Source organism: Rhinoderma darwinii, chromosome 2 (assembly GCF_050947455.1).
Source record: "Rhinoderma darwinii isolate aRhiDar2 chromosome 2, aRhiDar2.hap1, whole genome shotgun sequence".
Lineage (NCBI taxonomy): Eukaryota > Metazoa > Chordata > Amphibia > Anura > Rhinodermatidae > Rhinoderma > Rhinoderma darwinii.
The window spans coordinates 182,429,218-182,456,917 of NC_134688.1; the positions used below are offsets into that span (position 1 = coordinate 182,429,218).

The 27,700-nt window shown below is 42.8% G+C and overlaps 1 protein-coding gene across 1 annotated transcript in view; it reads left to right on the forward strand.

Annotated features, from left to right (window-relative positions):
• The first annotated feature begins 2,605 nt into the window (after positions 1–2,605).
• The window catches only part of CYFIP1 (cytoplasmic FMR1 interacting protein 1), a 109,053-nt gene continuing 83,958 nt past the window's right edge, over positions 2,606–27,700 (forward strand). The window contains exon 1 of the mRNA XM_075852575.1: positions 2,606–2,851. The gene's annotated coding sequence lies outside the window, so the exon portion shown is untranslated. The remainder of the gene's footprint in view (positions 2,852–27,700) is intronic.

Below are 27,700 nucleotides of genomic sequence, written 5' to 3' on the forward strand. Positions count from 1 at the left end.
CAAACGGAAATCTTTAGCAACGTTTCCGTCACCATTGAGAAAAATGGTGAGGGAAACTGAAGTGGAGGGAAGGGCAGCGGTGATGTGAACAGGCCCTTAGTAATATTTTTTTGTGTTTTTTTACAGGTTCGGTCGTTGGACTACGTCGGATTCGAGGACTACTTCAATGACTGCTTTTTTATTCTTAATAAAATGGTTAATGAGGGTTGTGTGGGGGTGTTTTATTTCAATAAATCTATTTTTTCTATGTCTTTGTATTTTTTTTTTACTTTATCGCTGCCAACTTACTAATGGCCGCTGACAGTTTGACAACGTCCATTACTATGGCGGGGCTTAGTGTTAGCCGGTGAAAAGGCTAACACTAACACTAACCCCCATTATTACCCTGGTACCCACCGCCACCAGGAAGAGCCGGGTATGATCCAGTATCTGACCATCTGTAGTGATGGTCGTGCACTGGGGTGACCGCAGGCTGGTATTATTAGCCTGGGAAAGGCCAAAAACAGTGGCACTTCCCACCCTGGTAATGCTAGCCTACTGCTGTGTTGTATCTGGCTGGTTATGAAAAATAGGGGGGGGGGGGGACCCCCACGTCTTTTTTTTTTTATTAAATAATTGGACAGCACGATGTTGGGTTCCCCCAGTTTTATAACCAGCCAAATACAACACAGCAGCAGCAAACTAGCATTTCCAGGGTGGGAAGGGCCACTGTTTTTGGCCTTTCCAGCCTAATAATACCAGACTGCGGCCGCCCCAGTGCCCCTCTGTCACTACAGATGGTCGGGTACTAGATCATACCCGGTCCTTCCTGGTGGTGCTGGGTACCAGGGTAATAATGGGGATTAGTGTTAACCTCTTCATGTCTAATATTTCGTTCCCCCCCCCCCCCCCTCTTAGTAATGGGCGTTGTGAATCAGCCAGCGACAATTACTATGGCGGTAGTTATAAAGTTTAAACAAATACAAAGACATAGATAAAATATTTTATTGAAATAAAAATTCCACACAACCCTCGTAATCCATCTTATTGAGAATAAAAAAAAACGCAGTTATCGAAGTCGTCCTCGAATCCGAAGTAGTCCAACAACCGAACTTGTAAAAAAAACACAAACACACAAAAATAATTAGTATCACGTCAAAAAGGAAAATAATTATTATTCTTACCTTTCCTGGGTCCAGAGCTGGAGCTGCAATGTCAGCAAGCTGGGCCCTATATCTAATCCAATCATGTGTGATACTGTCTGCTGAGCCACTGTATCTAATCCTATCATGTGTGATACTGCCTGTTGGGCCCTATATCTAATCCAATCATGTGTGATACTGTCTGCTGAGCCACTGTATCTAATCCTATCATGTGTGATACTGTTTGTTGAGGCACTATCTAATCCTATTATGTGTGCTACTGTCTTCTAGGCCAATGTATCTAATCTTATCCATAGCTTTAGGGTCGTAGTGCTATAGATATGCTGTCTCATATACATATATATATATGCACATACTCATACACATTTATTTTTTTTTGGGGGGGGGGGGCACATATGTAGTGGAACTATTCCCCCTGATGTTTTAAGTCCTTAGTGACGCTCCGGCTGCTAGTGCTGCATTGTTGGATCACTTAGAAGACCCAGCGATGCAGCTGAAAGCTGCGGGCCATCGGCCATGAGAAATTTGGGGGGGGGGGCTTATGGGCCCCTTTGCATCGGGGCCCATAAGCCTTTAGCTACGCCCCTGCTTTCAGGCTAAATCCGCAACCAAATCTATATGTAACATATGCAGGTTTTCCAAGAATTTTTATCAAAATCTGCGGCATAAATTGTCCGCCACATCTGAACGTGCCCTTACGGAGTGCAAGTTCCCCAGCCTTCTGAAAGACAAATCCGCCTAGATATAGTGCAATTTAGCAGAGGACTACGATTCTAAGGCTATGTTCACACAGAGTATTTTGCAGGAGGAATATCTGCCTCAAAATTCCGTTTGGAAGTTTGAGGCAGATTTTCCTCTCCCTGCACGCCAATCTGCATTTTTCGCCCACGGCCATTGAGCGCCGCGGACATAAAACACAGCGAAATACGCTTTCTCTGCCTCCCATTGAAGTCAATGGGAGGTCAGAGGCGGAAGCGCCCGAAGATAGGGCATGTCGCTTCTTTTTCCCGCGAGGCAGTTTTACTGCTCGCGGGAAAAAGACGCCGACGCCTCCCATTGAAATCAATGGGAGGCATTTTCGGGCCGTTTTTGCAGAGTTTTGCGACGCGGTTTCCACGTCAAAATACTCTGTGTGAACATAAAGTTGGTTTCTTATTCAATGGGAAACTATTTTTATTTGTTTCTGTTTCTTACAATTACCTGGGTGCCCTATGGAGAATACAGACGAAAGCAGCGAACCAGGAAAAAAATAAAAATACTTTCCCGTTGAATAAGAAATAAATGTCAGCATTGTCCCCAGTGTAGAAGGTGTCGGACAAGGACTGTAGCTGGCTGCGTGTTTAGGAGCTCCTACTGTCCATGACACAGTCGCGGGATAACATAGCACTATAGTGGGAAGCGTCGGGCGCAGGCCTTGTAGCTGCAAAGCCATGGAGGAGTGGTTTGAGTCCGGGATCTGGAGGAGGAGGAACCGCGTCCCTGCCCACTGCTCTCCGGCTTGGGAGGAAGGGTGTTTCCTCCGTGTCTGTAGGAAGTTTCGGTCTCGTAGTGGCTTCTTGTGGTGAAAGTGGAGTAAAGACTTGTAGAGAGGCCGTTTCCTGAGCTCCCAGGAAGGCGGCGGACAGGCGGTAGATGTGAGCGGCAGCTGGTGGGGTTCCCGGGAAGGTGATCATCGCTGTCTGCAGGGCCGGAGAAGCAGCGCATTCCGGGTGAGAGAAATCAGCGCCCCCAGGGGCTGTACTTCCCCTTAGACGCAGCGTGCAGAGACTGTATCACTGCCGCTTGTGTGGCCCAGATTACGGCTCTGAGGTTTCCATGTATCGGGTCATAGGTGCTGCTAATGCTCTTCCGCCCACACCAAATGACCAGGTGGGGAAGCAGCCATACTCGAATAATATGTATGGGATGTGCAGCTGCTGACATGGCATAGGTGGGAAAAGTTGTGTGACTGCCTAAGACCCTATTCACTTCTATTGAATTGGCACTGTGGTGACTCGTGCCAAGGTTGATGATAAATGCAACTTTGGCATGACTGCGCTGTTACATTGCATTCCACAGTTGGGCACATTCACTAATATGTTGCACCAGTGTGACTTACAGGTGTTTAATGTGCCATATTCCCCAATACACTGGTGCACAAATGTTCGCTGCCACTTTTCTGAAGGGAAAATGTAATGAAATCAATGGTATTAGGGGCAGCTTGAGAACAACAACCCCTTTTCCAGACGCAAATAAAAATTGTCATGGGTATCGGAAAAATGCCGCTGATGGCTTCCACGCCGAACACCTTTTTCACTTCAATTACACTAGAAAACACAGAATTGCATTGACTTATCTCCCCAATGTGTCTGCAATACATCATTTAACAAATATTGGAGCTGATGGGAACTGTTTGTGCAAAAAATGTCACGCCACAAAGGAGTTAATAGAGAGCCATTCACTTCTGGCATAGTTGCACTGGGCATTGGATGACATAAGTCGCCGTCGCCTGAGAAGGGGAAGTCATTAGGTTTAATTGTAATCTATATGTATGACGTTACTTGTAGACTGGTTATATGGAGTCTGACTAGTTACAAGACGCTGCTCTTGCATGTTGGTACAGGCACAACGCAGCTACCAGAAGTTGCAATTGGCAGTAATCGTATGATCTGATACTGACAGTGATGTACAACAGTAACGTCACATTTCTATTGGGCGTACAATTTCCACAATTTGCTCTGTTCTTTATTTTTGTTGCAATGCACAGCACTTTAAAACTACTAAACCTGTCTCGTAACATTTTAGGGTATGTTCACACGGCCAAATTTCAGACGTATACGAGGCGTATTTTGCCTCGTTTTACGTCTGAAAATAGGGCTACAATACGTCGGCAAACATCTGCCCATTCATTTGAATGGGTTTGCCGACGTACTGTGCAGACGACCTGTTATTTACGCGTCGTCGTTTGACAGCTGTCAAACGACGACGCGTAAAAATACAGCCTCGTCAAAAGAAGTGCAGGACACTTCTTTGGACGTTTTTGGAGCTGTTTTCTCATAGACTCCAATGAAAACAGCTCCAAAAACGGACGTAAAAAACGCCGCGAAAACGGCGCGAAAAACGCAGCGAAAAATGCGAGTTGGTCAAAAAACGTCTGAAAAGCAGGGTCTGTTTTCCCTTGAAAACAGCTCTGGATTTTCAGACGTTTTTGTTGACTACGTGTGAACATACCCTTAGGGCTGCTTTGTGACAGCAATCAGTTAGGGCTCATGCACATGGGCACAAAGCCTGTATGGCTTTACACAGGGGACATATGGCTCATTTGGATGCAGTAGGTATGGATATATTCTCTCCAAGAAGCAATTTTTCTAGTGAATCATACTTTTACTGCAGCATGCCACAATTTGTTTTCTGTGTCTTATTCATATGGTATATATGACTGAAAAAAAATGTATGCCTTTGAAATTGGAGGTGCAGTATGGCAACCCCATTATGGGGATGCCACATTGTGCATCTGTGTGATTGGTGCAATTTCCTAAATTCAGATTATTAACAATTATTTTAACTTTTTGAGATACAGCTGCTTTGTATTCTCTGTACAGAGCAGCTGCATCTTGCACTGAATCCTATAACAGTCAGGTCCGCGGGATTCACTGGGTCAGTGTCAGTGGGTCCTGTGCGTCCATGACACGCGGGATCGAGATGTTAAGGGCAGATTCACACGAACGAGTGCAAACTCAGTCTATTGAGAAATCCGAGAATATGGACAAAAATAGGCCCGTTAAAACAATAGCCGTGTGAAAGGCCTCATTGTAATACATGCATCCGTGTGACAGCCGTCACATGGACTTATACTACGTTCGTCTGAATAAGCACTAGCGATCACATCTAAGTTCATAACTTAGATGTGATGAATAACAGGTGTATCCTGCATGTCAGAGACACACAGGACCCGCTGACACTGATCCCGTCTGTCCTATGGACCTGACGGATTCACGTCTTAGCGAACGATACAGCTCAAAAAGTAAACATTTTTTTTAATAAAATGTATTTAGGAAGTTGCACCAATCATACTGATTCACACTTTTATTTAAGGTGTAGTAGGTTTTCCTGTAGTCCTATGCAAAACCAGACTTAAAAACAGCTTATTGTTACAAGTTGTGCAAAAATGATTGATTCAACTCTGCTACTTTGAAAAACGAAGTTCTGCAATATCTGTAGATTTCATTTAAAGAGGCTCTGTCACCGGATTATAAATGCCCTCTCTCCTATATAGTCTGATCGGCGCTGTAATGTGGATAACAGTTGTTTTTATTTTGGAAAACGGTCATTTTTGAGAAAGTTATGAGCAATTCTAGATTTATTCTAATTAGTTTCTTAATAGACAACTGGGCGTGTTTTTACTTTCTACCAACTGGGTGTTGTACAGAGGAGTGTATGACGCTGACCAATCAGTGACCAATCAGCGTCATACACTTCTCATTGTTCCAGCCCAGCTTCTTTAACTGCACAATCACACAGTAACAATGGGCTGGAACAATGAGAAGTGTATGACGCTGATTGGTCACTGATTGGTCAGCCTCATACACTTCTTTACAACAACACTTGGTCAAAAGTAAAAACACGCCCAGTTGTCTATTAAGAAACTACTTAGCATAAATCTAAAATTGTTTATAACTTGGTCAAAAATGATCGTTTTCCCAAATAAAAACAACTTATCTACATTACAGCGCCGATCACATTATGTAGGAGATAGGGCACTTATAATCTGGTGACAGAACCTCTTTAAACAGGTCAGGTATCTAAATGTTGCCAGCCTGGTAGCCTTGGATCTGGCTGCTGAACCTTCAGCGATCATTAGATATTGCTGACAGACGTATGAAAGCATCCTGAAATTAATGGGCAGCCATGTACTGTATAGTTGCACCAGATCTGGATCGTCTATTTGCAGTGGCTGTCCGTTCTGACTAATAGAGGGGGGCTTGAATGGGGCACCTACCACTGTGATTTCCATATGCCCTATTAGCACATGTGGACAGGTGTGTTCCAGTTGGGACAACCTCTCCACTTTAATCTCTGCAATGTGTTTACATTGCCTCTAGTCATCTGTAAGCCAGCTGTGAAATGTGTAACCACTACTTCGGCAAATTTTCCTTGTTCAGGGATATATAAGCTACCCCAAATCCGTTCAGGCAAAATGTGCGTGGAATTTTGATTTTTCTTTCTGTTTGTATGGGTTTCACTTGGGTACTATAGTTTTTTAAAAGCATATTGGTAGGTCAACTGACTTTCTACGAAGTTGGCACCAACTTGTCTGCATGATGTGGTAATTGAATTGCAAGCCCTAGTGACGACAGGGACTGATGTGAAAAATCTAAAGACAACTGTCCTGCTTATGAGCCAGAGCAGAGTGCCGCTAACAAACAGCGCTTCCTGTCCCGGCTTTCTATATTGTACATGGATGGCGATTCATCTGAATGGCCGCTATGTAATACTACATTTCCCCTCTAGTGGTGTAATGGCCTAATAGTTGTGGTGTAGATCAAGGGGAACTGTTTTGGGTTCCCATGGTGTGCAATAGTGTTTCTTCCTTGCATTGTTACTTTACGTATTTCCGTGTCGCACTGTCAGCAGTATTTTTTTCGGACTGTATAAGTTTCATTTCCCGATTGAGCTACTGGTGCTGCATGTTACAGCTTCAACTCACATTTTTATTAATTAGTGGGACCAACATATTCTATAGTCCTGTTTACAGAGGGGCTGATTTATAAAAACTGGCGCAGGCAATATTTTGAAGAGTCTCAAAGGCTATGTACCCTTTTGAAATTATTTTTTTTTCTATAAAAATGTCTATCCGTGTGTTTTGTGCAACTTTCTAAATACTTTTTACTAAAAATAATTTTTACTTTATGAGATACAGCTGCTTTGTAGCTTGTATACAGATCAGCTGTATGTTGTGCTGAGACCTGAATCCGTCAGGTCAGCGGGATTAACGGGTTCAGTGTCAGTGGGTTTCTGGATTCACCTGTTATCCATCACATCTAAGTTATGAACTTAAATGTGATCGGTGACCGCTCGAGTATGCTAATACATTATAAGTTCAAAGTAAAGTTGCTAAAGTTATTCCTTCGTGCCATTAAAAAAATGTTACAAAAAAGAATCAACAAAAAGTCATTATTTAGCATAAGGCTATGTTCACACTTTTTTTGCAGGCAGAAAATTCTACCTCAAAATTCCGTCAGGAAATTTGAGGCAGATTCTGATCTGCCTGCACGCTGTTTGCCGCGTTTTTTTGCCGCGTTTTTCGCCCGCGGCAATGGAGCGCCGCGGGCAAAAAACACAGCAAAGTACACTTTCTCTGCCTCCTATTGATGTTAATGGGAGGTCAGAGATGTAAATGCCCGAAGATAGGACATGTTGCTTCTTTTTCCTGTGAGACGGTTTTTCCACTCGCAGGGAAAAAACGCTTCCGCCTCCCATTGAAATCAATGGGAGGCATTTTCGGCACGTTTTCTGATGCGGTTTCCCCGTCGAACGTCACAAAAAGCTCTGTGTGAACTGGCCATAAAATATATTTTATTGCCCATAAAATACATACCCAATTTGTATGGATTATGTGGTTATCTACTAAACTGTAATAACCCGAAGAATTAATTGAACAGGTTATTTAACGTGAGATTTTCTGCATTTTATTCATTTATTTTTTATTCTGCTCATGTTTGTTTTCTATATTCACACCGCAAAAAGAAATGACATAACTTACCCAGTAAAAAAAAATTTGTACCCCCAAACTGTAGGAAAAACATATAATTGCTACTGCATAAAACAAGGCCTCATAAAGATACGTCATTGAAAAAATAAAGTTATAGCTGCTTAAAGGCAGAGGCAAAAATGAAAAAACGTATCTGCTCCTTAACCCCTAGGCGCACCACGACGCAACTGTACAGCCATGTGGTCAGTGTCTTAGCGCACGGGGACGTACAGTTACTGCGCAGTTCCCGGTGCACACTGTCGCCGACTTTGTGCACCGGGAATCGGGAGGCCAGCTGTCCCTGACAGCTGACACTCCACTGTATGCCGATCAGCGGATTATTTCCGCTGATTTCGGCAATTAGCCCCTTAATTGTGGTGATCGATTGCATTTACCGCATTAAGGGGTTTCTAGCACATCGGCAGACCTCACAATGAAATCGTGTGGTTTGCAGATGGCTAGCATGGCGATCGGAGGCCAAGTAATGGCCTCCGTGTCTGCCAAGTACGGAAGCCTATCAAGACCAGTCTCCTGATAGACTTCCTGTCAGAGTGACAGGACGTCACTGCCGTTCGCGATGCACACTGTCGGCGATAGTGTCGGTGACCGTGTGTATCGGGAACCGGGAGGTCAGCTGTCCCTGACAGCTGACATTCCACTGTTGCCGACCAGCGGCTGATTGCCGCTGATTTCGGCAATTAACCCGTTACATGCGGGGCACGATTGCGATCTCCGCATGTTCAGGGTTTGTAGCACATCAGCAGCCCCCACAATTGCATGGATTCTTTAGATCATATTAGGACCAAACCTATAAAAGTTTTACGCTTTAATATAAAAGGAACAGTGCTTAGAAAAATACGAAAAAGTTCACAAGATGACATACCATAAAAGGCAGAAATAGCAAAGACCTAAACACTAAAAAACCTGGAGTCTTAGGCCTCATGCACACGACCGTAGCCATGTGCACGGCCGTGATTTTCGGGTCGGCCGGCTGCGGACTGTCCGCCACGAGCCGTTCGCAATTCGCGGGACATGCACATGGCCGCGGCCATTATTTTCAATGTGCCCGGACCGCAGAAGACTGCCGTAATAAGACAGGTCCGTTCTTTCTGCGGTGCGGGCTCCCGGGCCATACACGGACCGTAAAAACTACGGTCGTGTGCATGGCCCCATAGAAATGAATGGGGCTGCAATTCTCCCGTGGATTTTCGGGGGAATTGCGGCCGCAAAAGCACGTTCGTGTGAATGGGGCCTTAGTCTCTACTTCCTTAGAGACTATGCTGCGCTATATAAGGGCAGCATAGTATGGAGAGACCTCCACTCTCCTATTAGAAAAAATGCCACAAGAAAATATGTGGCATGTGGCTTATAGGAGCAATCAAAGAATACACTGCCTGCCCTTCCCTCCTCACAGTAATTGGCGGACTGCTGTGAATGCAGGTACTCAATAGCCAGCCATCAAGGGGGAAGGAGGAGAGTTTTTAGGGGGGAGCACACCTCTCATGAATACACTGGACTCCTAACAATGAGTATTCTTTGATTGATCCTATTAGTCAAACACATGATTTTGTACCTTTTTTTTGGCAAATATGAGAGTGGACCTGTCCCCATACTATGCTGCCGTTACATAGGGCAGCATAGTTTGATGACAGATCCACCTTAAAGAGGACCTGAACTGGTGAACGGACCTGACTAGCGCAGTCTTCCTGACTCCAGTGCTGTGTTTTTGTTTTTTTGTCACCCCAGTAAAAGAGATATGGCCCACTGTTTCTATGCTTATTTACTGTAGTTAGTCAACAGGGTGTAGCTAGCTACTCCGCCTCTGATGCTGACCAATCAGCGCAAGGCAGCTTGAGGGTAGTTCACGCCCTTTTGGCTAACTACAGCAGATTAACATAGAGGGAGCCAACACAACAGTGGGCCTTCTCTCTGGAACGGGCTGTCCATAAAAAAAAGCAGTGCTGGAATATGGGAGACAGTGCTATTTAGGTCAGATAACCAATTTAACTTATATGACCTAGTGATGGCCTCTTTAAAGAGGCTCTGTCACCAGATTATAAATGCCCTCTCTCCTATATAGTCTGATCGGCGCTGTAATGTAGATAACAGCAGTGGTTTTTATTTTGAAAAACGATCATTTTTGAGGAAGTTATGAGCAATTTTAGATTTATTCTAATTCGTTTCTTAAAGACCAACTGGGCGTGTTTTTACTTTTGACCAAGTGGGTGTTGTAAAGAAGTGTATGAGGCTGACCAACCGGTGACTAATCAGCCTCATACACTTCTCATTGTTCCAGCCCAGCTTCTTTCACTGCACAATCACACTGTGCTGTGTGTGGATCATGCTGGGCTGGAACAATGAGAAGTGTATGACGCTGATTGGTCACTGATTGGTGAGCCACATACAATTCTTTACAACACCCACTTGGTCAAAAGTAAAAACACGCCCAGTTGGTCTTTAAGAAACGAATTAGCATAAATCTAAAATTGCTCATAACTTCCTCAAAAATGATCATTTTTCAAAATAAAAACCACTGCTGTTATCTACATTACAGCGCCGATCACATTATGTAGGAGATAGGGCACTTATAATCTGGTGACAGAGCCTTTTTAAGGCTTGTTAAATTTTTCTGAGGCCAGCGCTACACCTAGACTTCCAACAAGCTATAGATTGATTTTAACTCTTGAGTGACAGCTGCAGACCACAAGGTGGCATGCAACTCAATGTATTCACTTGAACTGTAGCTCAATAGTTATAATCAATCAGCAGCACCCCATGAAGTCTAGGTGTAGCCCTGCCCTAAATCTTTTCAGGCGTCAATTAATTGTCGTCCTAGTGCATTTTAGATATGATCGAAGTTATAAACATTTAAGAATCCAGCATAGGGATTTGTAATACTTTTCCCCGTTCTAAATGGACATCACATACTGAACCTTCAAAGCCAGAAAAGGAACAGTTAGGGCTTGTCCACATGTAACGGAACTACTGCGTATTTTCCGTCTGGAATTGCGGATGGAAAATATGCAGCGGAATACAGTAGCAGCAATGTGCATGTGAATCAACAAATGTTATCCACACGCTGCGGAATATTTCAGTCCAGAAATTCACCTTTTTGTTCCGCAGCACGTCTATTACTTCTGCGGAAAGTGGACCGAATTTCTGCTTTTTTCATGGGAGATATCACTGTCTCTCAGACTTCGGCTTTGTTCACATCTGCGTCAGGGTACCGTTCCGACGTTCCATCTGAGCTTTCCATCGGAACGGGACCCTGACTGACACAAATGGAAACCAAAGGTTTCCGTTTCCATCACCATTGATTTCAATGATGACGCATTCGGTGCCAATGGCTTCCGTTTGTCTTAGTTGTGCAAGGGTTCTGTTGTTTTGACCGAATCAATAGCGTAGACTACGGTATTCATACCATTGAAATGGAAAACTTTTGGTTTCCGTTTGTGTCAGTCAGGGTCCGGTTCCGTCAGAACTGGACCCTGGCGCAGAAGTGAACAAAGCCTTAGAAAAGAATCGCAGCAAAATTGCACTGTCTTCTGCAGTAGACAATGCAGGAAATGGTGCGGTTTTTCCCACAGCTGATTGTCTGCTAGTTTAATTGGAAATGCTGCAGAAATTTTGTTACGTGTGGGCAAGCCCTTAGGCTACATTCACACAAGCGTGTTCAATTTGCATGCACAAAAAAAGGAGCGTATTTCTTGCTTTTCATATCCTTGTGCCATCAGTGTGTCATCCGTGTGCTTTGTATGTGGCATGCTTTTTTCACGTCCGTGCAAGCACTCCTTTTTTTTTTTTTAATTGTATTTATTTCTCTGCATTTCTTAGCAACTGATGTTGTCCATGTTCTGTCCGTGTTTTGCACGCACCCATAGACTTCAATGGGTGAGAACATCCGTAAAAACGCACCAATATAGGACATGCAGTGAGTTTCACGCAACGGACACTCTCTGCGTGAAGACTCGCGCATGTCTGAATAGCCTCATTGAAATGCGAGGAACACGCTCGTCTGAATGCGCTCTTGGGCTATATTCACTTGTGGCAGATTCATTGCTGAAATTTCATTCTTTAACGAACCTTCTGATTTGAGATTTTATCTTGCCGTCAGTTATGTGATATGACTTGGGCCAGCTGTTGACGGAAATGTGTAGCAAAGTTCCTATTCCATAGATCAATACACATGAAAAGCTTTTTTCCAATAATCAATATTTATCACCTATCCACAGGATAGGTGATAAATATCTGATCGGTGGGGGTCCGACCGCTGGGACCCTCACCGATCACAAGAACAGGCTTAACGTGCCCTTCTTGGGAGCCCCATAGAAATGGAGCGGTAGTGCGTGTGCTCTGCCACCGCTCTATTCATTTCTATGGGGCTGGTGAAGATAGCGCTCGACAGCTCCATAGAAATGAATGGAGCAGTGGCCAAGCATGCGCACTGTGTCTCCATTCCTATGGGGATCCCAGGAATGTCAAGGTAAGCCCGTTCTCGTGATCGGTGGGGGTCCCATCGATCTGACCCCCACCGATCGGATATTTATCACCTATCTTGTGGATAGGTAATAAATAATGACTATGGAAAAAACCCTTTATTATTTGTATGAAAGATTTTTTGGTTTTCTACGTCAACTGAGGTTTACGTTTCTCCATGTCGCCTTTAGGGCTTATTTACACGAACGTGTAATACGTCCGTGCAACGCACGGACCTATGTTAGTCTATGGGGCCGTGCAGACAGTCCGTGATTTTCACTCAGCGTATATCCGCTGCGTGAAACGCACGATATGTCCTATATTTGTGCGTTTCTCGCGCATCACGCACCCATTGAAGTTAAAAACTCGCAAAACGCCGCGTTTTTGCGCGCGCAAAACGCACACGCTCGTGTAAATCCAGCCTTATGCTAACAAATATTTCTATGCTCTTAGGCCCCATGCACACGAACGTAAAAACGTCCGTAATTACGGGCCCATAGACTTCTATTGGCCACGGGTACCTCCCCGTATGCTTACGGGAAGGTGCCCGTGCCGTTGAAAAATATAGAACATGTCCTATTTCAGGCCGTGATTACGGCACGGGCAGGCCCATAGAAGTCTATGGGGCTCCCGTAATTACGGGTGACTACGTGTGTGCACCCGTAATTACGGGAGCGTTGCTAGGCGACGTCAGTGTATAGTCACTGTCCAGGGTGCTGAAAGAGTTAAACGATCGGCAGTAACTGTTTCAGCACCCTGGACAGTGGCTACCGATCACAATATAGATAAAGCTGTAAAAAAAAAAAAAGACGTTCATACTTACCCAGAACTCCCTACTTCTTCCTCCAGTCCGGCCTCCTAGGATGACGTTACAGCCCATGTTACCGCTGCAGCCAATCACTGGCTGCAGCGGTCACATGGACTGCCGCGTCATCCAGGGAGGTCGGACTGGATGTCAAGAGAGGGACGCGTCACCAAGACAACGGCCGGGTAAGTATGAATTTCTTTTACTTTTATTACGGAAAGGGCTGTCCCTTCTCTCTATCCTGCACTGATAGAGAGAAGGGCTGCCGATTTAGTGCAGTGCAATTTTGCAGCCAAAAATGTGCCCGTAAATACGGGTGGAATACGGGTGACGTCGGACCCGTATTTACGGGCACGGGTCCGTAAATACTGGTGCAATACGGGTCGAATACGTGTGACCAAGGACCCGTATTTACGGGTGGACAACAATACGGACGTGTGCATGGGGCCTCAGTGTGGAGATTTTCTTTTGTACCTTTTCATTTCTGTGAATTCTCACCAGATAGAAGTTATAACAAGGCCATTTTGAGGATTTCACGTGGATTACGTGCTGAAATCTGCCTCCTATTAAAGTCAGAAGGAATCTCACGATTTTCTTTAATGGAGACTCTAAGGCTAAGTTCACACACAGTTTTTTGACGCGGAAACCGCGCCAAAAAGCTTGTCAAAAACGGCCCGAAAATGCCTCCCGTCGATTTCAATGGGAGACGGGGGCGGTTTTCTCCCGCGAGCAGTAAAACCGGCTCGCGGGAGAAAGAAGCGACATGCCTATTCTTCGGGCGTTGCCGCCTCTGACCTCCCATTGACTTCAATGGGAGGCAGAGAAAGCGTATTTCGCTTCGTATTATGCCCGCAGCGCCCAATGGCCGTGGGCGAAAAACGCAGCGAAAATCGGTGTTCAGGGAGAGGAAAATCTGCCTCAAACTTCCAAACGGAATTTTGAGGCAGAAATTCTGCCTGCAAAATACTCCATGTGAACATAGCCTAAAATCTGTGCGCAATCCGCCGGTGATAATCAATTATTTCTATGCTGTTTTCTTCTTTAATCTTTTCTTGTTAAAAGGACATATAAGGAGAAAAATTAGAACCAAAAAAGTCCAGACAGGGAGGTAATAAAAGGGATTTATTGGGTTGTAAATAAAATAGTTAGATAGGCTACGTGTTTCGACGCTGGACTATCGACTTCATCAGGCCATGACATTCACCCGGCCTGATGAAGACGCTAGTCCGGCGTCAAAACGCGTAGCCTATCTAATTGCCTATTTTAATTAAAGCTGTTACTATATCTTTAAAGCTATGTTTACATGTAGCAATAATAGTTACGATTTGTTTGTTGCTATGGTAGCATGTGCAATGATCATACTAATGGAAATATCCATCAGGTACTCATATCTTTTAAAACCACTGTTTGTTAAAGGCATATATCTTAGGCACCGTGTCAGGTTTGAAGAGGTCCTGTGGTGCCAAAACCCCCCCCAAAAGTGACCCCTTTTTAGAAACTACCCCACTGAAGGAATTTTTCTAGGGATGTATAGTGAGAATTTTGACCCACAGGTTTTTTTTTTGCATAATTTAGTGGAATTAGGCCATGACAATGATTATTAACATTTTTCCACTAAAATGTTGAACTTTTTCATTTTCGCAAGGGATAAAGGAGAAAAAAAAGAACCCAACATTTGTAAAGCAATTTCTCTCGATTACGGCAATGTGTTCATAAATGTTTTTTCATTAGAAATGAATAAACCCTTTCAGGACTGATCCTTTTTTTGCTTTTCCAATTTAGTTTTTCACCCCCCAAAAAGTTATGGCTTCCAAGAGCTATAGCTTTTTTATTTTTCCATCAATAGAGCCGTGTGAGGGCTTATTTTTTGCAGGAGCAGTAATAGTTCCTATAACATTTATAAATATCATTTAAAGTACCATTTAATGTATTGGGAAACTGAAAATAAAATTCATTGCGGGCTGAAATTAGGGAAAACTGATTCCTCCATTGGTTTTTGGGTTTTGTTTTTACGTCTTTCACCGTGCGGTAAAAATGACAACTTATCTTTATTCTGCGGCTCAATATTACAGTGATGCAAAATTTATATATATTTTTTTTATATTTTACTACTTTTAGAAGGAAAAACTGTTTTGTTTCACGATATTCTGAGAGCCATAACTTTTTATTTTTTAGTCAAAGAAGCTGCGACTTTTTGATCACTTTTTATTCAATATTTTGTAAGGGGTGGTGGCCAAAAAATAGCGCTTATGGCATTGTTATTTTTAGGTGTTCACCGTGCGTAAAAATACGTTGGGTCGTTACGAACGCAGTGATACCAAATATGTGTACTTTTTTTTTTTTTTAACGTTTTCAGTTTTTTTCCTATAATAAAAGACTTATAGGGAAAAATGCAGTTTTTGTAACTTTTTTTTTTATTTTTACACTTTTTTTTAAAACATATTTATTACCTATTTTTAATTTTTTGTCCCACTAGGGGACTTGAAGACCTGCAGCTCTGATCGCTGCTAGAACACATTACGCTACCTATCTAGTGTAATGTATTCCAACTGTCAGATTGACAGTGACATAATAGAAAGCGTATGAGGACCAGCCGGAGGCTGATACTCATAGGCTTCCATACATGCCATACTGCCTCCGAAATCGCATTGTGGGGGCTGGCGATCTGCTACAAACCCCTGAGCTGCATGGATCGCGGACTGGCAAGAGGGGAGTGTCAGCTGTCAGGGACAGCTGACTTCCCGGTGCACACGGTCACCGACAGTATGCATCGGGAACGACTCAGTAACTATACGTCCTCATGCGGGAAGTAACCTCCCGCAACAACGTATAGTTACTGACTCGTGCGGGTAGGGCTCAAGGGTTTGTTCACACATGGCTGATACGCTGCATAAAAGCATACAGTGTACACGTCCTGTGCACTGCACTTATTTCCGGACGAAAAACCGCAGAATTGTGGTGCAGTTTTTCGGTCGGAATGTCCGCTGCGGAAAACTGCACCTAAAAAAACTCCAAAAAACATACTTGCTCAACCACGGCGACACTTCCCTCTGCTGTCCTGCAACCTGACCTCCTGGGATGACGTGCAATGGGAAAACCCGCAACATATATGCAGCATTTACACAAATATAATTGGCATGCTGCGGACTAAAAAGCAGCATCGCAGGTCAATTTCTTGGCTGAGATTTGTTTAAATATCATCTGCTTTGCTGGTACTGTATTATGCTCCTGTATTTTTCGTAACTAATTCCGTTGTGGGAAATCCGCAGTACATGTGCTACGTGTGAACTTACACTATCGTTTTTTTTTTTACTTTTTTTTAATTCAATCTCGCTTTATTCGAATTTCCGCAATATACATTCCCATAGGGAGATACTAAAAAATAGTGTGATACAGCAACAAAAGCGAAAGAAGGGCATGATGGGAACTGTAGTTTCAAGAGCGCATTGAAACTGCTTGTTCAGTTTAATAACCTGAACATTTTTGTGAGCTGCTACAGTGTTCTATCGGCAATCGGTGAGTATTGGAACATGTCATTTTGTGCAGGCAGGGTTTTTTTTTTGTGGTCCCCAGATAACCCGTTTAACATTTATAGTATTGTATTATTAGCACCATGTGTGACTAATAAATGACTAACCACAATGTCTTTTAGACACACTGGGCTCAGGTGTCTACTCAAGTAAAAAACCACAGAAGTGAAAAGTGCTTTTGGCCTCATTATATTTGTGCTTTCTATATCGCTATTGCCTATTCATTTATTTCTATGTATTCTAAGCTGGCCTAAATTTTAGCCTGATTTTTTTATTTTATTTTTTTGTGCCATAAGATCAAACAATGATCGAGCACGCCAATCCTTAATTACCCAGTGGAAAAGTGGCATCAGAGATGTCTGCTGTGCTTATTCCCTTCTCCCTATGATTGCTCTGAGCAGGCATGTTTATAGAGGAGTCGAAGAGATAGCTGTTGGCCAAAAGAGCATTTGGTTGCAAGATATCTAAAGTGTATTGTTGGATTAAGGGCTGATTCAGACGAACGTGACGTTTTTGCGCGCGCAAAATACGCTGCGTTTTGCGCGCACAAAAAGCACTTCACAGCTCCGTGTGCCCTGTTCATATGGATGTGCGTTTCCGTGGGGCATGCGTGATTTTCACGCACCCATTGACTTCAATGGGTGCGTGATGCGCAGAAATAGAGAACATGTCGTGAGTTTTACGCAGCGGACTAACGCTGCGCAAAAGTCACGGACAGTCTGCACTGCCCTGTAGACTTGCAAAGGTCCGTGCGACCCGCGTGAAAACCATGCGGGCTGCACGGACGCAAATCACATTCGTGTGAATCCCCCCTAAGACTTGCCAAATGCGGCATGACTTTCTAAAGGCGTGTAATAAAAATTAAACACGTACTAAGGCTAGATTCACACGGCGTTGCACATCTCGGTTCTGAAAAAACGGCGTTTTTTATGTCCGAGGTGCATCCGTGCTCTGCGGATTCTGCAGCAGCATCGGCGTTTGCAGGTAAGTCGATGTAGCTACTTACCTGCAAATGCTGCTGATGCTGCTGCAGAATCAACTGGTGCCGATGTGGCCGACACGATGCAGGACCTGGGGCAGTAAGTGACGTCACAGCGTGATCTCTCGAGAACACGCTGTGTGTCTGTGCACTGCCAGAAGCTGGGCGTTGTGAAGAGAAGTGGATGATGCAGATTCGTCAGCATCATACACTTCCATTCACAACGCCCAGCTAGTAAAAGAAGTAAAAACGCCCAGATGTACATACACAATACACGCCCAGTTGTACTTTAGAAAGCCTCATTTGCATAAATATAAAAATGGTCATAACTTGGCCATAAATGCTCGTTTTTAAAAAAAAAAAAATGTTACTCATCTCCATTGCAGCGCCGATCTGCTGCAATAGGAGATAGGGGTTGCAAAATCTGGTGACAGAGCCTCTTTAAGGTGCATGCTCGGCCAGTGTGTACACACACACACACACACACACACACACACACACACACACACACACACACACACACACACACACACACACACACACACACACACAATCACAATGGGGGGAGTCAGGGAAGATATCTAAAGTGTATGGCCGACTGTAGTCAGATATTACAATGTATTCTCTCTTTGTTACGTCATATATAACATATTTTATACAATAATTCTATTCTTGAATAAGTAGAAAGTGTTGATTCAATGTACATTTGTGTTCTGGTTTGAGGATCAGAAGTACAGCATGTGGTGATAGATTACAAACTTACAGGAAGCTGTTGGTTCCGTTTTCTTTCTCTTGTCAAGTATGTGAACAAAAGTTGGATATTTACCAGTACTCCGAGCATCAGCCGCTCTGTTCCTATATGGCTGTAGGACTTTCTAATCGTACAGCTTTCTTTCTATTTCAGCTTCATTGTTTTCCCCTTGGGTGTTCTTTCTGCGTTTGCCTACTGGAATAGTGGACAGAGAAAATAATGTAAAAACATCTCAGCTGTCATTTTAGTGTCAATATACCGTCTATACAAATGCCAAGTAGTAATTTCTTTCTATTCATGTTTATGTCTAACGTGCAGATTGATAATTGTTGACATTTCTATGAATGATCACATTTGCAAACCATAACTTCTATTTTTAGATTTGTATTAATTTACACTGAACATTTATTGTTATGAATGCTCATAATTATTGGGATCCTTAAAGAAGCACTCCCACAAAAAAAAAAATGTAATCTCTGGTTGGAAAGGCACATTATGTGTATTGTGGTGAAGGTAATCTTCTTACCGGTGGCTGTATTTGTGAGTTATCCACTCCCTTCTGGTCCTCAGCTGTGTCATGTGACCAGTAATAGGACTCTCCGACTGCCACAGCGTCTCATGTGTGGACAGGAAGTCAGTTTCTTCATTCATTCCTATAAGACTCACATCGAGGCTGTGATAGTAATGAATAGACTAAGGAAACATGGAGGTTCAAAATTCATAATACCTAACCTTAAGTGAAAGAGAGAAGTTTTTATTTTATTTTTTTAACAGCGTAAACATCATAAATGACGCTATAAATTTGTTATTACGGTCGCGACGATACAGAATGTGTATTTTCTGTATTGAGACTTATTTTAATGTATTTATTGTAAAAATGTGTTGTTTTTTTATTTCACTTTACTTATTTTTTTTTACTACTTTTTTATTTTTAAACTTTAAAGGGAATGTGTTGCCAGCAAAACATGTTTTTTTTTTTTAGTTAAACAGTTAGTGTATAGGTGATTAAACATTGTTCTAATTTTATTTATTTTTTTCACGAGTCAGGAAATATTATAAATTGAATCCAATTTATAATATTTCCTAATATTTCCCAGCACTGGTCACTAGATGGAGCCATTCCCAAAATTGCAGCATTGCATGTGGTAAAGCAACCACATTGCTTTATGCTGCAAAATTGGGTAAAAATTCCTCGCTCTAGTGAGCTCTCAGAATCCCCCCCCTCCTTTATCCTGGCTAGTGCCGGGAGAAACTAGGGGTTTGCCATCCCACTTTCCCCTTTCCCATCCCACTTTCCCCTTTCCCATCCCACTTCCCCTTTCCCATCCCTTGGTTGAACTTGATGGACATGTGTCTTTTTTCAACCGTACAAACTATGTAACTATGTAACCTCCTACACTGTGTGTCGCCATTTTTTGAGCTAACACACAGTGTAGAAGGTTAACATACAGTAGTAAAACACACTGAAACACGAACATACATAGAAATAACTTACCTGCTCCAGTCGCCGCCGCTCCCTCCGGTCCGTCGTCTGCCGCTGCTCCATGTGCACAAGTCCGGAAGCCGCGACCGGAAGTAGTAATCTTACTGTCCGGCCGCGACTTCCGGTCCACAGGAAAATGGCGCCGGACGGCGCGCATTTCAAATTGAACTGTGTGGGAGCGGCGCATGCGCCGTTCCCACACAGCGGCGTGCACGATAGTGGATGGAACGGGCCCCGTTCGCAGTCCCTATGGGACTGGAGCTGCCGTATTCCATGTCTGTATGTGTCGTTAATCGACACATACAGAAATGGAAAAAAAAATGGCAGCCCCCATAGGGAAGAAAAAGTGTAAAAATAAAAAAAAGTAACACACAAATTAATCCAAACGTTTTTAATAAAGCACTAACATCTTTAACATATTAAAAAAAAGTTTGGGTGACACTGTTCCTTTAATGTACTGGCATATATCTATATGCCAGTACATTAGCCTGTGTACTGATGGTACACAGGCAGTTGTTAGGACATACCTAAGTATGCCCTAACAGGAAATATGATAGGACAGCCCTGGGGTCCTTCAACTGACCCTGGGCTGTCAACCCATATGTGGTATGTCCCTGGATCGCATCACAGGAATTTCCTGTGACGTGATGATCCAAAGGGCAAACCCCCCCCCCCCCCCTTCTAATTTTCCTCTTGAATGCTGCGGTCAGCTTTGATCACAGCATTCAGGGAAATAGCGGCGGAGATGAGAGCTTTCTCTGATCTCCGCTGTTAGAGCGAGGCTGCAGTGCGGTCAGCATGAGGTGATGCGGCCGGCGCTGCACTAATGAGCATCGGCACTGAAGACACCATGGGGGTGTTTTGCAGTGCGCCCGCCATGTTCTGTCTACAGTGTCGGCACGCATTAGTGCAGCGCTGGTAGCATCACATCATGCTGACCGCGCACACTTGTCAGGACTCAGGAGCAACCGCAGCCCCACTCTGACTAAATTCATGTGTAACAATACGAAGCTGTGGCCGCATAGTTTAGTATCGATATACATGATACCGTTTGAGGGTGCACGGTATCTAAACAGTATTGCAGTTTCGATGCATCGTGCAACCCTAATATTCAGTGTGTTTTATTTTTATCGTCACACATTTGGCTTATTACTGTCACACGGAGTGTTTCAGATTCAGATGATTTGCTCTTGTGTAATGCCTTTTTCTCAAAGGAAAGGGAGCGGTCAGGCTCTCTAGTGATGGGATGGTCAGATGGTCAAAGATTTTTTTTCTTACTGTATGTTTTTGTATTTAATATGAACAATTCACATAATGGTGCTTTTCCGTCTTTACATTAAATTTGATGCACGAATAAGGGGCTGTTCATGCTGTGTTTTGCATCCTGTCTATAGGTACTTTTATTTTATTTTTTCAAGATTAGAAAATAAGGTACCTTTTTGAAATAGGATGTCTATCCTATTGCCATTGACTTTTAATGGTAACAAGAAACAGAATCACTGTTCTTCAACAGGACAGAATAAAAGCAACCTGTATTATCTTTGTGTCATGTTGCATCCAGGTTTAAAGAGGCTCTGTCACCAGATTTTGCAACCCCTATCTGCTATTGCAGCAGATCGGCGCTGCAATGTAGATTACAGTAACGTTTTTATTTTTTAAAAACGAGCATTTTTGGCCAAGTTATGACCATTTTTGTATTTATGCAAATGAGGCTTGCAAAAGTACAACTGGGCGTGTTGAAAAGTAAAAGTACAACTGGGCGTGTATTATGTGCGTACATCGGGGCGTGTTTACTACTTTTACTAGCTGGGTGTTGTGTATAGAAGTATCATCCACTTCTCTTCACAACGCCCAGCTTCTGGCAGTGCAGACACAGCCGTGTTCTCGAGAGATCACGCTGTGACGTCACTCACAGGTCCTGCATCGTGTCAGACGAGCGAGGACACATCGGCACCAGAGGCTACAGTTGATAATGCAGCAGCATCAGCGTTTGCAGGTAAGTAGCTACATCGACTTACCTGCAAACGTGGCTGCTGCTGCAGAATCAGCTGTAGCCTCTGGTGCCGATGTGGCCGACACGATGCAGGACCTGTGAGTGACGTCACAGATCTGCACTGCCAGAAGCTGGGCGTTCTGAAGAGAAGTGGATGATACTTCTCATCAGAAAGCCCAGCTAGTAAAAGTAGTAAACACGCCCCGATGTACGCACATAATACACGCCCAGTTGTACTTTTACTTTTCAACACGCCCAGTTGTACTTTTGCAAGCCTCATTTGCATAAATACGAAAATGGTCATAACTTGGCCAAAAATGCTCGTTTTTTAAAAATAAAAACGTTACTGTAATCTACATTGCAGCGCCTATCTGCTGCAATAGCAGATAGGGGTTGCAAAATCTGGTGACAGAGCCTCTTTAACTGTAAATTTCACAAATGAATATTAAACAAAAAACAGAACTTCAGCAGGAAGCAAAAATTGTGGTGTGAACAGGGACTAAGTGTTCCTACTGATCAGTTAATGGTTATAAAATCGTTCAGATTGTTAATGATCGCTATTACGTAGACTTTTAAAAGACACCTGCCTGCCTGTGTGTGTGTTTTTAGGCGTGGGAAACATTTAGCCAGTTCTATGAGCCAACTGTAAAAGTTAGGAGACTGTACTGACGCTGTAGGGCCGGGTCAGTCCACACAACCGGTTTTTAAGAGCTCAATTAACCCCTTGCTGACATTTGATGTAAATGTACGCCATGGTCTCCAAACTGTTCCCGCAATTTTCCGTAACTACTGAATGCTGATGGAGCAGGCTCAGAAACTGAGCCCGTGCCATCAACAGTGGGTGTCCGCTGTATTGTCCACCAGCTTTTTAACCTCTTAGATGTTGCGACACAATTGCAGGGTGCTGATGGCTGTTGTGGATTCCAGGAAACCTAAAAATGACCACCTAGTCTGCCATGTATAGAAACACATTAGAGCAGGTCCTAAAAGGCTGCCTGTCACTGTAAAACTCACCGTTACAATACATAACGCTACAGAAGTAGCTTAATGTCTTAGGCCTCATGCACACGACCGTGTTCGGTCCGTGATATACGGTCCGCATGTCGGCCGCTTGTCCCGGACCGTACAAAGTACAGGGAGCCGGGCTCCTAGCATCATACTTATCTATGACGCTAGGTGTCACTGCCTATCCACGTAACTACTGTCACACACTAAAACATGATTACAGTACGGGACAGTAGTTCCGCGGACAGGCAGTGACCCCTATCGTCATAGATAAGTGTGATGCTAGGAGCCCGACTCCCTGCACTGTGTTCGGTCCGGGACATGCAGCCGACATGCGGACCGTATATCACGGACCGAACACGGTCGTGTGCATGAGGCCTAACTGCCTATTCACTGGTACGATACATTAAAGTCCCCTAATTGGTCTAAAAAAGTAAAAATTAATGTTATAGGAAAAAGGTATTTCAAGTTCAAAAATGAAAAATTGCCTTTTAGTTCCCTATAAGAAGTATTTTATTGAAAAAAAAAATACAATAAATGATACACCATTGGTATTTCCGAATCCTTAAAGACCTGAACTATAAAATGATTACGTTATTTATCCTGCACGGTGAACGCCGAATTTTTTTTTCAAAATTGCTCATTTGTGATCACCTCGCCTCTTTACCATTTACCCCAAAATGTTGCCAATAAATACTACATCACATTCCGAAAAAAGAGCCCTCACTCACTTTGTCGAATTAAAATTTTTTTTTTTAATGAGTGATTTTTATTGTGTAAAAGATAAAGAAAACAATATAAATTTGGCATCGCTGTAATCTCGACCCGCAGAATAAAGTTAACTTGTCATTTATGGTACAATGTGAAAGTCGCAAAAAATAAATGTAAACAATTCCAGGATAAAAATTGATCAAAAATTCACATGCACCCCAAATCGGTAACAATGAAAACTACAGATTGTCTTGCCAAAAGCAAGTCGACTGAAAAATTAAAAAGATATGGCGGCGCATAAAACATGTTTTTTGTGTTGTGTAAAAGCAGGAAAACGTGAAAAGAAACAATATAAATTTGATATTGCCAAATAAAGTTAACGTGTCATTTATACCGCACGGTGATTGCTGTAATAAAAATAAACAACAATGCCAGAATTGCTGTTGACTGGTCACTTTGCCTCTCAAAAAATGGAATAAAAAGTTGCACTTACCCTAAAATGGTACCAATAAAAACTACAGCTAGTGCCACACAAAAAAAGACGTAATACAGCTAAATAGACCCAGAACGTTGTTTTTTTTAAGGTGGGAATGAAAAAACATCCTGTTGTGTAGAGCAGAGGGGAACATTTATTTTCGTTTCAAGAAGTGGCTAATATTTGGAAACCAGGAAGGGAAGGGGCCCATCAAATCTGCTGGTAGTGAGGGCGCCTGTATTACACCAGGGCAACACTTTCCCAGCAAAGTTTCACAAACTACAAAGGCGGAAATATCATGAAAAAGGTGCAGAGTGTGTTCCAAAAGGGGAATAAGAAAGGTCACCATTTAGCAGTGCCATGCTGGCCTGTACATTAAAGAGGCTCTGTCACCACATTATAAGTGCCCTATCTCCTACATAATGAGATCGGCGCTATAATGTAGGTGACAGTAATGCTTTTTATTTAGAAAAACGATCTATTTTTACCACTTTATGAGCTATTTAGCTTTATGCTAATGAGTTTCTTAATGCCCAAGTGGGCGTGTTTTTACTTTAGACCAAGTGGGCGTTGTACAGAGGAGTGTATGACGCTGACCAAAGTGGGCGTAGTACAGAGGAGTGTATGACGCTGACCAATCATCGTCATACACTTCTCTCCGTTCATTTACACTGCAGATAGCGATATAGCTATATCTCTATGTGCAGCCACATAAACGCACTATAACGTTACTGCAGTGTCTTGGTAATGAATATACATTACCTCCAGCCAGGCCGTGATGTATATTCAGAATCCTGACCACTTCTGTAGCGTCTCTGTGATATTTACAGCAAGGCAAGCGTAATCTCACGAGATTACGATGTAACCTGTCATTTCAAACGAGATTAGGTTTGCCTTGCTGTAATCTCAGAGACGCTACAGAAGTGGTCAGGATTCTGAATACACATCACGTCCTGGCTGGAGGTAATGTATATTCATTGTCAGGACACTGCAGTAACGTTATAGTGTGTTTATGTGGCTGCACATAGCGATATAACTATATCGCTATTGCTGTATAAATGAACGGAGAGAAGTGTATGACGCTGATTGGTCACTGATTGGTCAGCGTCATACACTCCTCTGTACAACGCCCACTTGGTCTAAAGTAAAAAAACGCCCACTTGGGCATTAAGAAACTCCTTAGCATAAAGCTAAATAGCTCATAAAGTGGTAAAAATAGATCGTTTTTCTAAATAAAAAGCACTGCTGTCATCTACATTATAGCGCCCATCTCCTTATGTAGGAGATAGGGCACTTATAATGGGTGACAGAGTCTCTTTAAGGATTCTTCAAAGCGTGCCACACATCTATGGATTCTTAATTTTATTATTTATTTTCCCCATTATTATACCACCTTATTAGGCCTTGATGTATTCCGCAAAACTTACATGTGTCCCCACATTATAAACGAAAATACCAGTAAAATCCAAATCCAAAATTTCTACCAAGCAAAATCCCCGCTACAAAAGCCAAATGGCGCTCCCTGCCTTCTGAGCTATACGGTGTGCCCAAACAGCAGTTTACTTCCACATATGTCATTGCCATACCTGGGAGAACCCGCTTAACGATTTATGGGGTATGTCTCTCTAGTGGCACAAACTGGGTACCACATATTGCGCACTAAAATGGCATATCAGTGGAAAAATAACATTTTCACTTTGCACCATCCACTGCATATTAACTTATGGAAAACACCTGTGGGGTCTAAATTATCATTAGACACCCCTTGATAAATGCCTTTGGGTGTATTTTCCCCCCAAAAATTTTTGGCGGGATACCACAAGGCCTCTGCAAACCTATAGCGGTGCCTAGATATTAATAAAATGGGAGGGCCCAAAATCCACAAAGTGATCCTTTGTTTCTGAGGCCTCTATTTCAGTCAAGTAGCACACTAGAGCCACATATTGGATATTTCTATAAATATTGAGTTGCTTTTCTCGAACACGTGTTTAAAGAAAAAAATAATTAAAATTAAATATCTGAAAAAACTATTGAAATGTTCACATTTCACTTTCAATATGCTTCAATACATTTTGAAATGCCTTTGTTAAGAAACTTCCAAAATGCTTTTCTGAATACTTTGAAGGGTGCACATTGGGCAATCTTATAGCAGGTTTCTGACATATAGACCCCTCAAAGCCAATTCAGAACTTAATTGTTACCTAGAAAAATAGGTTTTGGAATTTTTTTTGAAAATGTGAGAAATGCCTGCTAAACTTTTAACGTCCCAAAAGACACAAGGGAAATGTTAATTAGTAACTATTTTTGGTGTGGTATTACTATCTGTCTAACAAGCAGGGAAATTTACATTGCGAAAAATTCAGATCTTTAACTTTTTTTTTTTTAATATACATTTTGGTGTTTTTCACAAATGTATGCATGGACCAAAATTTACCACTAACATAAATAACTGTGTAACAATCTCAGAATCACTTGGTTAAGTAAATGCATTCCAAAGTTATTACCACATAAAGTGAGACGTCAGATTTAAAAACTGTGGCTCTGTCAGGAAGGTAAATATTGGCTGCGGAGGCAAGGGGGTTATTTGAGGTAAGGTGTCTTGTAAGAGCAAGCTCGTACACCACCCCCCTGTTTTGTGTACTTTATGTATGTACATTTTTCCTTAGCTATTGCTTCTTCATAATTTCTTCCAACTCATTTGTATTGTAAGCTATAAGGCATATCTTTCCTTTTGTGGCTTGTTTCCGCCGTTTTAGTATTTTTAGAAGCACAATAGAAAATGCCCGAAAATATTTCAGCCTTTTATCCCTTAATCCCTTGCCCCTGCAGCATTTTTCTGTTGGTGTTATTTTCATCTTTTCCTCCCCACCTTCTAAAAGCCATAATGTTAGTCTAATTTTAGTGGTTAAAAGACTGGGATTGGAGTAAACATACAGTTGACATCCGCTGAGTATGGAGCAGACTCAGTCCGTTAGCCCACTGCACACATCGAATGTCTGGAAGGAGTAAGCGTTCTCCTTACAAACCGGTCATTGGTTGTAAGGCCATTGACTGACCAAAACTGCACCATCAGCCCCTGCGCTACCACTCCCAGAACGGACATGTTAATCCCTGCGCAATTATCAAAGCTCCAACCCTCTAAAGGACCATTCACATATGTCCGTTTCTCGTGTTAGTTTTTTCGGCGTGTTGCAGAATGGATCCCATAGCTTTCTATGGAATCTGTTCTGGCACAGGGGACATTAGTTGTGGCTCCGTACGGCGCTGGATCTGTGCAGGAGCTGGATACAAGAACTTTACCTGCAGTGTATATGAACAGTGGCTTCTAGGGCTCCTGGAGGAAACCCCCGGACAGAGCGTCGCCAATGCTATGACTGGGGGTTCCGTTAAGGGAGTAACCCCTGATGTCACTGTACATATACGGAATATGAAAGGATGCACTCCAAATTGACTGTGTTGGTGCCATATAGGTTCTGGTTTGGAAACCCACACTATAAGTAAGTAGAAGAAACCTAAAGCACTCTAGGAAAACTTGGGATTGATTTTCAAAATTATTTTATTCCAAACAGTGTTTTTTGGAAAATCGCTTTTCCAAAAAACACTGTTTGGAATAAAATAAT